Source organism: Neopsephotus bourkii, unplaced genomic scaffold (genome assembly GCF_033783945.1).
Source record: "Neopsephotus bourkii isolate Nb327-2 ecotype Australia unplaced genomic scaffold, CSIRO-AGI_Nbou_v1 NB_753, whole genome shotgun sequence".
In the NCBI taxonomy this organism is placed as follows: Eukaryota; Metazoa; Chordata; class Aves; order Psittaciformes; family Psittacidae; genus Neopsephotus; species Neopsephotus bourkii.
Window position 1 is genome coordinate 924,519 of NW_026901251.1, and position 7,701 is coordinate 932,219.

Sequence of the window (7,701 nt, forward strand, 5' to 3'; positions counted from 1 at the left end):
CTTACGCTACCAAAACCCTAATATGTCATCTTTGCAAAAGACAGGAAACATCAAGAGAAGTCTCTTTGGCCATAGCTCTGCACAAATGTCTTGTCAAATCTCTGTGCCAACAGCCTTTGGCTCTAATTCTTACACAATCCACTCAAGGACATGTGTTCTCCGTACCTCCTGGGCAACCTCCAAATCAAAAGCAAGGAGTGACCATACAGACTCTTAGACAGGTGACCTCTAGGTAATAGTGCAGATGTCCTAAAATCCACTCTCTGACAGAAGAGGAAGGAAAAAGGCATGCCCTACGCTGCCCTGCTTTGTGGGCACTCATTTGTTCCAACACCTCGCACAGAGGAGCCAGGTGGTGACTGTAGTGCTGCCTGCAGGATACAGAAGAAACTGCAAAAGGGAATTTGCCCCAAGGCTTGATGCCCATCTCCATCTCCTGCCAGCCCTCCCAGCTGTTTAACTCCAAATCTGATTGTCTGAAACTTGTCAGCAGGCTGAAGAGGTGAATTTCACACAGCCTAGGGATACCAAGTGGTGTGGATGTGCCAGTACGTGCATAGTTTGGGCCCTAACTGACACCATGCTAATTACCTATAAGAGCTGAATAACTATCTGTACAAATTAGAAACATTTGGGGCACAATTACCCACTTGGAATAGAGCAAGAAAGCATGGCTTTCTGAGGACCCAAGTCAGGTGAATGTACATACTGAGGACACTGGTGTGTCTCTGGTTTGTTCGGATTTCAGGTCCCATGCTTCCGATTCATTTCAGAATTTAGTCAAATTTAAAGGCAATTGTTATTTCCAGTTCATTTGATAGAGCAAGCCTGAGGTTCACAGATGTTTGTATTTTCTTTACATGCATACTGCGTGATTTTAACTCCCTGTTGACTTGCTCTGTTGAAGATACTAGTATAAAAAATGTTCATTATTAAGTGATTTATTACAATATTAAACTTTAAAGGCCAATTCCACAATTGAAGTGATGAGTGTAGCTGAAGTGCATGAATGATTGCTCATTTACACGAGTGGGTAGTCCTGTACTTATAGTATAAAGATTAAAAAAAAAACAACAAAACACTTTATTTTATTTTCTGTCCAGCTGAATTGGTGTGGGGAGGGAGCAGCGTCAACGCTCTTCGACAAGACTCTGTCAGCTTCTTATCTGTTCCCACAAAGCTTCCACTCAAGTTTTGCAAACTCAGACATTTAGTTACCGTAGTTGCAATACAGATGTCAGCCTATAAGTGCTCAGCTGAAGAAACCACCAATTCCAATCCTCTGGTAGCATCACCAGTGTAAACCAACCAGCCTTACCTCCAGCAGCAGCCTGACTTACCCAAAGCACTGTTTCCAGATTGGGAAAGTGCCTTTACAGACACCTGTTACATTTTATAATATCAGATAGCACAACATCTGTAATTCTACCTCAGACTCATCCTTCAACTTTGTGAATCAAACTACATGTTTCACGTACCCAGTGAACTAAAGCAAACAAACAGGAACTATTTGTATTCTTCTTACTTATGCTGGGGCTTATAATAAGCCCCTTTGGAAACACTTCCGAACAGGTAGCAGCCAGCACACAGGTTTTGACAAGGTTTTAAACTAGTCTTTACCTGTTGCAGCTGTTGGGAAATTTCTAATTGTTGATGGAAGTGTACTTGTACCTGCATGCTGGGATTGGGAGTGTGAGCAGGTGTTTGCAAACCACAGTTATACTGGTAACCATGCTTACTGTCTCAGACTCATTACACATCATACTAGCAATGCCTGCTACCTGCAGTATCTTGCTACAAAGACTCTCATTCAATTTGTTTTACAACAGTGATCAGACCTGCTGTAAGCTATAAAAGCCTCTCCAGCTAATTTCTGTGTGCAGCGTGATGCTCCTTACCCTGAAGGCCCTTTAAGATTTGACCCCTTTCACTGTTTTTGCTGCTGTCAGCCAGGACAGCAAAAGAAGAGGTGGTATGCAAGCTGAAAAGCCAAGCAGCCCTCAATCAGCCCTTTGTCTGTCATGACCAGCTTTTTATCCAGGGGCAACAGTCTTTTTCCATTACCAGTAAAAATGAACCCCCCGGTAGGGGTGATGAAGAAACAATAAAACTAATCATTAAGCAGGCCTGCTGAGAAGTGAATTCCAGTCCCAGGTCAGATCTAATTGCATTCTGACACTGAAGCAATGGCCTGGTCATTTATATTAGCAACATCATGTTTCTTTTTTATTTATTTGTCTCCATTCTGCTCTCTGTCCCCATAAAGAAAGAAATATAAACATGTGGATCAATGAAAAGCTGTATGTAGAGATCAAAATATACATACTACGCTGTGGTGTACTTTGCAAGTTTTTAAAATACTCTATTCTTAGCCAAGATCAATTGTGGAAAACCTAAAAACAAATATAGCATTTTGGAAAATGATGAGCAACTGTAAAAAGGAGATTTAGTAAAAATTATGGCAGTGTTATGGCCTATTACCAAGTAAAACCATGCACACAGGGGAGGCAAGACAAACTTAATCATGCATATAAGCACACAATATATATACGTGGAGGTGTGATTTTTGAAACTAAGAAGTTTATAGATACCTACCTTTGAGTAATTACAACAGAAATACTCTTTTGAGTTCAAGTGCAGCTCATGCAGGCACATGGCCTATGCATACATCATGAATATATTCCTGAAAATATAACTATCTTTAGGTCCTTTTCCTCCCTTTCCACCTTCCTTTTACTGCTTTCATCATTAATGATGTTTTGCCCTGGTTTGCATCCTCAGCTTCCTCCCCCACTTTTTTTTGCCCAGACTCACGACCAGCCTCCAGCCTGAAACTCTTCCTTCAAGAATCTAAACAAGATGCCTTTGCATGTGACTGAACACAACAGGACTCTCTTCAAAGCCAAGCAACATTTTTCCTATCATTGTTTGCAGGGGAAGAGTCACTCTGCACTCGCTCAGATACTACGGTCACACAAGCCTTAGTAGCTTTAGGTGGATTTGCTGTCATAAGAGGGTTTGTACAACTAACAAGATTGCTTAATCCTTTCCTAGGTCCCTCAGCATTTGTAACAAGTTTTGTAATTGCTTTTTAAATAAAATGCTCTGACCTTGGAAAATCACTTGCAAGTCAGCTCAGTCCTCTGGCTTTTTTCCCTTCATATAGCTTTTATGACCTCTCCTATCTTGATATCAAGCCATTTCTCAGAATTATCTTAGTCCAATTCTCTTGATGCTATCCAGAGCTAAAAGCCCTCAGCATGTGCTTTGGATCTATTCCCTACCTGGCTGCTGTGCTCAGAGGGGCGTTGATCAAATCTGGTAACAGCAAATCAGGGCCCAGAAAATGTATTTTTAGAACCTGGAGTTGTTCCATGTAATTGCAAGCAGGCTTTCACAACTCATTTACTGAAGAAAACTTACTTATCAGGTGAGGATGTGACTAACTTCCACCCAGATTTCATGTTGTGGTTCTTATCAAAAACACTTTGAAAGATTTTTCCTTTATCCATGGAATCTGCTTTCAAAACTTGCTTTATCGAAAGCCCCAACATGGCACGGTGACAGTTTTGCCTAGTATTTGCCAAGCACTTCAGGTTCTAGGGTTAGCTGAGCTATGCCTGGTGGCACAGGAGCGAAGGAGGCTAGCACAGGTATGCCGCAGTTAGCACGTGTATGCCACAGTTAGGTGTTTGTATTAAGCTCCATGCCACTATGAATACTGCGCTACCAGTATCCAAGGTAGCTAGTTTGACAACTCCTTTATTCCCAATAGTTTCCAACCCTGGGAACATTAATCATTGTCAGGGCACACACACATTGTTACATTTCTGTGCACACACTTTTTCTAGTTACATGTGGTGAATCTCTCAAAAGTAACCCATGGATGCCAGGCTGATAACTTCGGTGATGCTGCAGCAAGCTCCAGCCCTCTCTGTGCAGACAGACCATCAGAGACAGGCAGTAACACCTGGGTTCTGCTTCTGACACTGAACTGCTGGACAAATTCGAACAAATCATGTAACTTGTGCCTACATCTGATCAGCCTATCTCTGATCAGCCTATCATCTAATGTATACAGGGGGGATCTCTACTTCTCTAAGGTATTCTGTAACACAGGGTGGGCCCAATCAACGTGTAACAAGGTGGAAAGGACTTGGATTTTAATCAAGAACTATTAATCTACAGAGGATCTAAATCACATCAAAAGCTACAGGCATTTCATTCCCAAGAAGGTAAACATCTAAAACGTACCCAAAACATTACAGACATTACTGAAATGTAATTAAATAGTAAATGTTATTATAGTAATAACTTAGCACTTTGCTTTCCAAGACTGAAAAAATATTCTGGTAAACTCTAATTAAGACTCAACTCATGAAACACAACCCCTTTGCAGTGGATAGCAATATATGCGTAATGGTGTGCAGCAACATGACCCAACAGATGAGAGCAGGAAAGCAAGGAGAATACCACATCCAACTTGCAAGTTCAGAGGGAATTAGGTAAACATAAGGATCCCAGGTGGAACTGGGATTAGGGCAACATGAAGTAAATGAACTCTACTGCCAGAGAAATGATTGCAAAACACTTAAGACCAGTAATTGTGAAGAAGCTTTTTAATATCTTTTCTGAAAAACACTACCTGCATCAGCAGTGTTCCCTACGTCCTATTGAGACATGGGTACTGACTTAGGTGAGCACATGCCACCTACAGAGGAACTGCTGCTGACTGCAGCATTCGAGGGCCGCAAGACCTACCCCAGCCCCACTCAAGACTTCAGAATGGTGCTAGGCAGCGAAAGCCTCTTGCACAAGGCACTTCATAGGATCCTCTCTTTTCTCAATATCAAGCTGCTGGGACCTTTTTCTCCCATAGTCCCACATATCTCAAAACATGAGCAGAGGAATTAATTGCAAACAGGCTCTGCTCCTCTTATATCCACAGCTATAAGCTAGTAATATATTTTATACCTTGCATAAGTAAACTATATTCATTTTCACTAACTATTTTCCCTTCAGCTCTATGACTTTCCCTAATCTTGATAAAAAGATTTGGAATTTTAAATCCATTTAATTTTCCAGTATTTGTCGTTAGTGCAATGTATTTACTGTTGTTCCTAAAGCTGCAAGCTGTATCTTAACCTCCTTTTCCTTTATACTTTTTTTCTAAAATATATTTGTACACCACAAAACAATTTTGATGCAAAACACACCACTTAAAACCATAATGTATTATTTATCAGAAATAAATGAAAATTTGCCATTTCATTACTTTTATTAATTACATAACCCATCACATATATGTATGTATGTATATGCAAATGTGCCTGGTACAAAAATTCCAAACACCTCCAAACTCAACACTACTTTGACACTTCAAGCTAAGTCTGCCAGGTCTTGATTCAAAGCTCTTTGAACCCAGAGAAACTCAATTCATTGACTTTTATTGGTTTTGTTAAACAATCTTGAAAGTAGAATGAGAATATTTGGAGATAGAGCTAATTTTTAAACACAGGTAACTTCCAAAGTCTGGGAAAGCCTGAGCTTGGGAATAACAAACCAAAAATTATCCACATAAATGGTCCCATGTAGACAGAGAAAGCTATCAAATCTTTACACTCTTTCTCCAGATCATCTTACCCCAAAGAAAAATCCATTGGAAAGAGTTTCCATGTGCCATATAAAATCTGTTTCATTCTGGGGACATCTCACCAGCATCTCCTGTACAGACAGATGTGTCTATATATGCATAGCATATTTTGCCAGTAGTTTTCAGGAAAAAAAAATAATTTAGTAATTCCACTGAACAAATGACAAGTCTGATTGTCTCTGGGAGAGGAGTGCAGGAACAAAGAAACCTTGTCACACCAGATTTTTAAGGTTGATGTTGTACAACCCCCACACACTTGACAGCAACTCCTTGTGACTCATGCTCCTCTGAAAATGCTGTTATAAATCTTATATTGAGACAATGAAATTTTGTTTACTTGGTGTCTGCTTCTGATCAGTTAGCCTTTCACAGAAACTAGAAAACAGTATCTAGATGCATTTATAAATATTGGAATGTAGTAAGAAGATTTGGGGAGAACTTATTATGGATAAATACGATGAATATAGTGAGGGCAAAAGTTTCTGAGGAACTGAGGTTTCTTCCCATTCTACCTCTTCTAAGGAAACAGCAGAGAAAGAGACTTTTCAGCCTCGGTCAGAGAAAACTCCAGTTTTAGTCCCAGTTACCCCTTAGGATCCACCAGCCCATGTCCCCTAGAATACCAAATGCTCCATCCCCAGCAGCTATGTATTACTCCACTGGGAATACAAACACAGAAAAGCCACAGCCTGTTTTACTCTCCTTACACAAGCTAAGTACTCCAGACGACTTGAAAACCAGCCACTGCAGGTCTACAACCAGAATGGTCAATTTTATAACATGATCTTGCTTGCACTGAAGCCAACAGTAACCTGATTTTGGTGTGAAGGCCATTTGGGAATCATCCTTGCTGAAAGAAAAGCCAGAGGGTAAATGTCACCAGAAGCATATTCCAAAACTTACTTCGAAATGGATGATGAATAATGAAAAAGTGAGGTCTTTAAGCCTAGGTGCTCTACCAAGATTTACTGGGAAGCAGACAATCTGCTGAAGCATCCCTGTACTCCTTGCCCATCTCCAGGCTTTCAGCCCTGCTTTGGGAGAGCCAGGTTCCCTCAGGCCCTTTCCCCTGCCAGAGGGAGTTCCTGAAAACTCACTGGAGCTTGCTCCTTCTTCTACAGCACCAGGTTATTAAAGGGCCTGTATTCCTCTGCCTGCCCCCACAAACATAAATCCTCATTTTACATTGCCTTTCCTTTAACACTGAACATAAAAGAATGTACTTTTTATTGGAGTTTTATCTTTGCCTGGGCTTCTAACAAGCCATACCGAACACTGTTATTACGGCCCCTTCTGGATTTAAAGGCATATAAGCTGTTTGTGCTTGGCTGCATACACTGGTATTTTTATGTTCTTACATATCTTTATCTGTGCAGTATCTCTGAATACACTTACAACTGTTTCAAAAGAACTAAGCCTTCATTCAAATAAAACTGCAGAGAAGCGATCTGTTACACGCATATTTCCTCACCACTTGAACTCTCACGTTCAGCAAGGGCTGGAGTGTTTAATTTAGGCCGTTTGTTTTAATTTGGCTATTACAGTTAAAAGGCCATGCCCCAGATTTGGCCCTGTGAAGAGGTGGTTTGCTCCAGTTTAAATGGGTATGAGGCATAGCATTTACACATCATAGAAATGCTTCTCTTGTCTTTATTTTTTTTCTTTTTCCTAATGTAAATTTTGCAGTACTAATTCCTTTCGTAAGAGACGTATGGGTAAGTGGTGGTTTACAGTTCGACCTTCCCCTGGTACCCATAAATATTTATTGTTTCTTGCCCCTTTTCAAGGCACAGATGAAATTCATCTTCCGGGGAGGGGGGGAGGGGGTGGAGAGAGGGAAGGGATGTGGAGGGGCGATCATCATCTTTAAAGTATAAATGTGAAGAAAACGAAAACAGATGCGTGGAGGGGAAAAGAGACGCTGGTGGGAACACGGCAGGGCTGGAGCGCATTTTCCCTGGGAGACGGCCGCGCTCCGCTCTTCCTCGGGACGCCCTGCGGGCGGATGGCTCCCCTGCGGACAGCTTCCCGAGAGGGTGGGAGGCCGG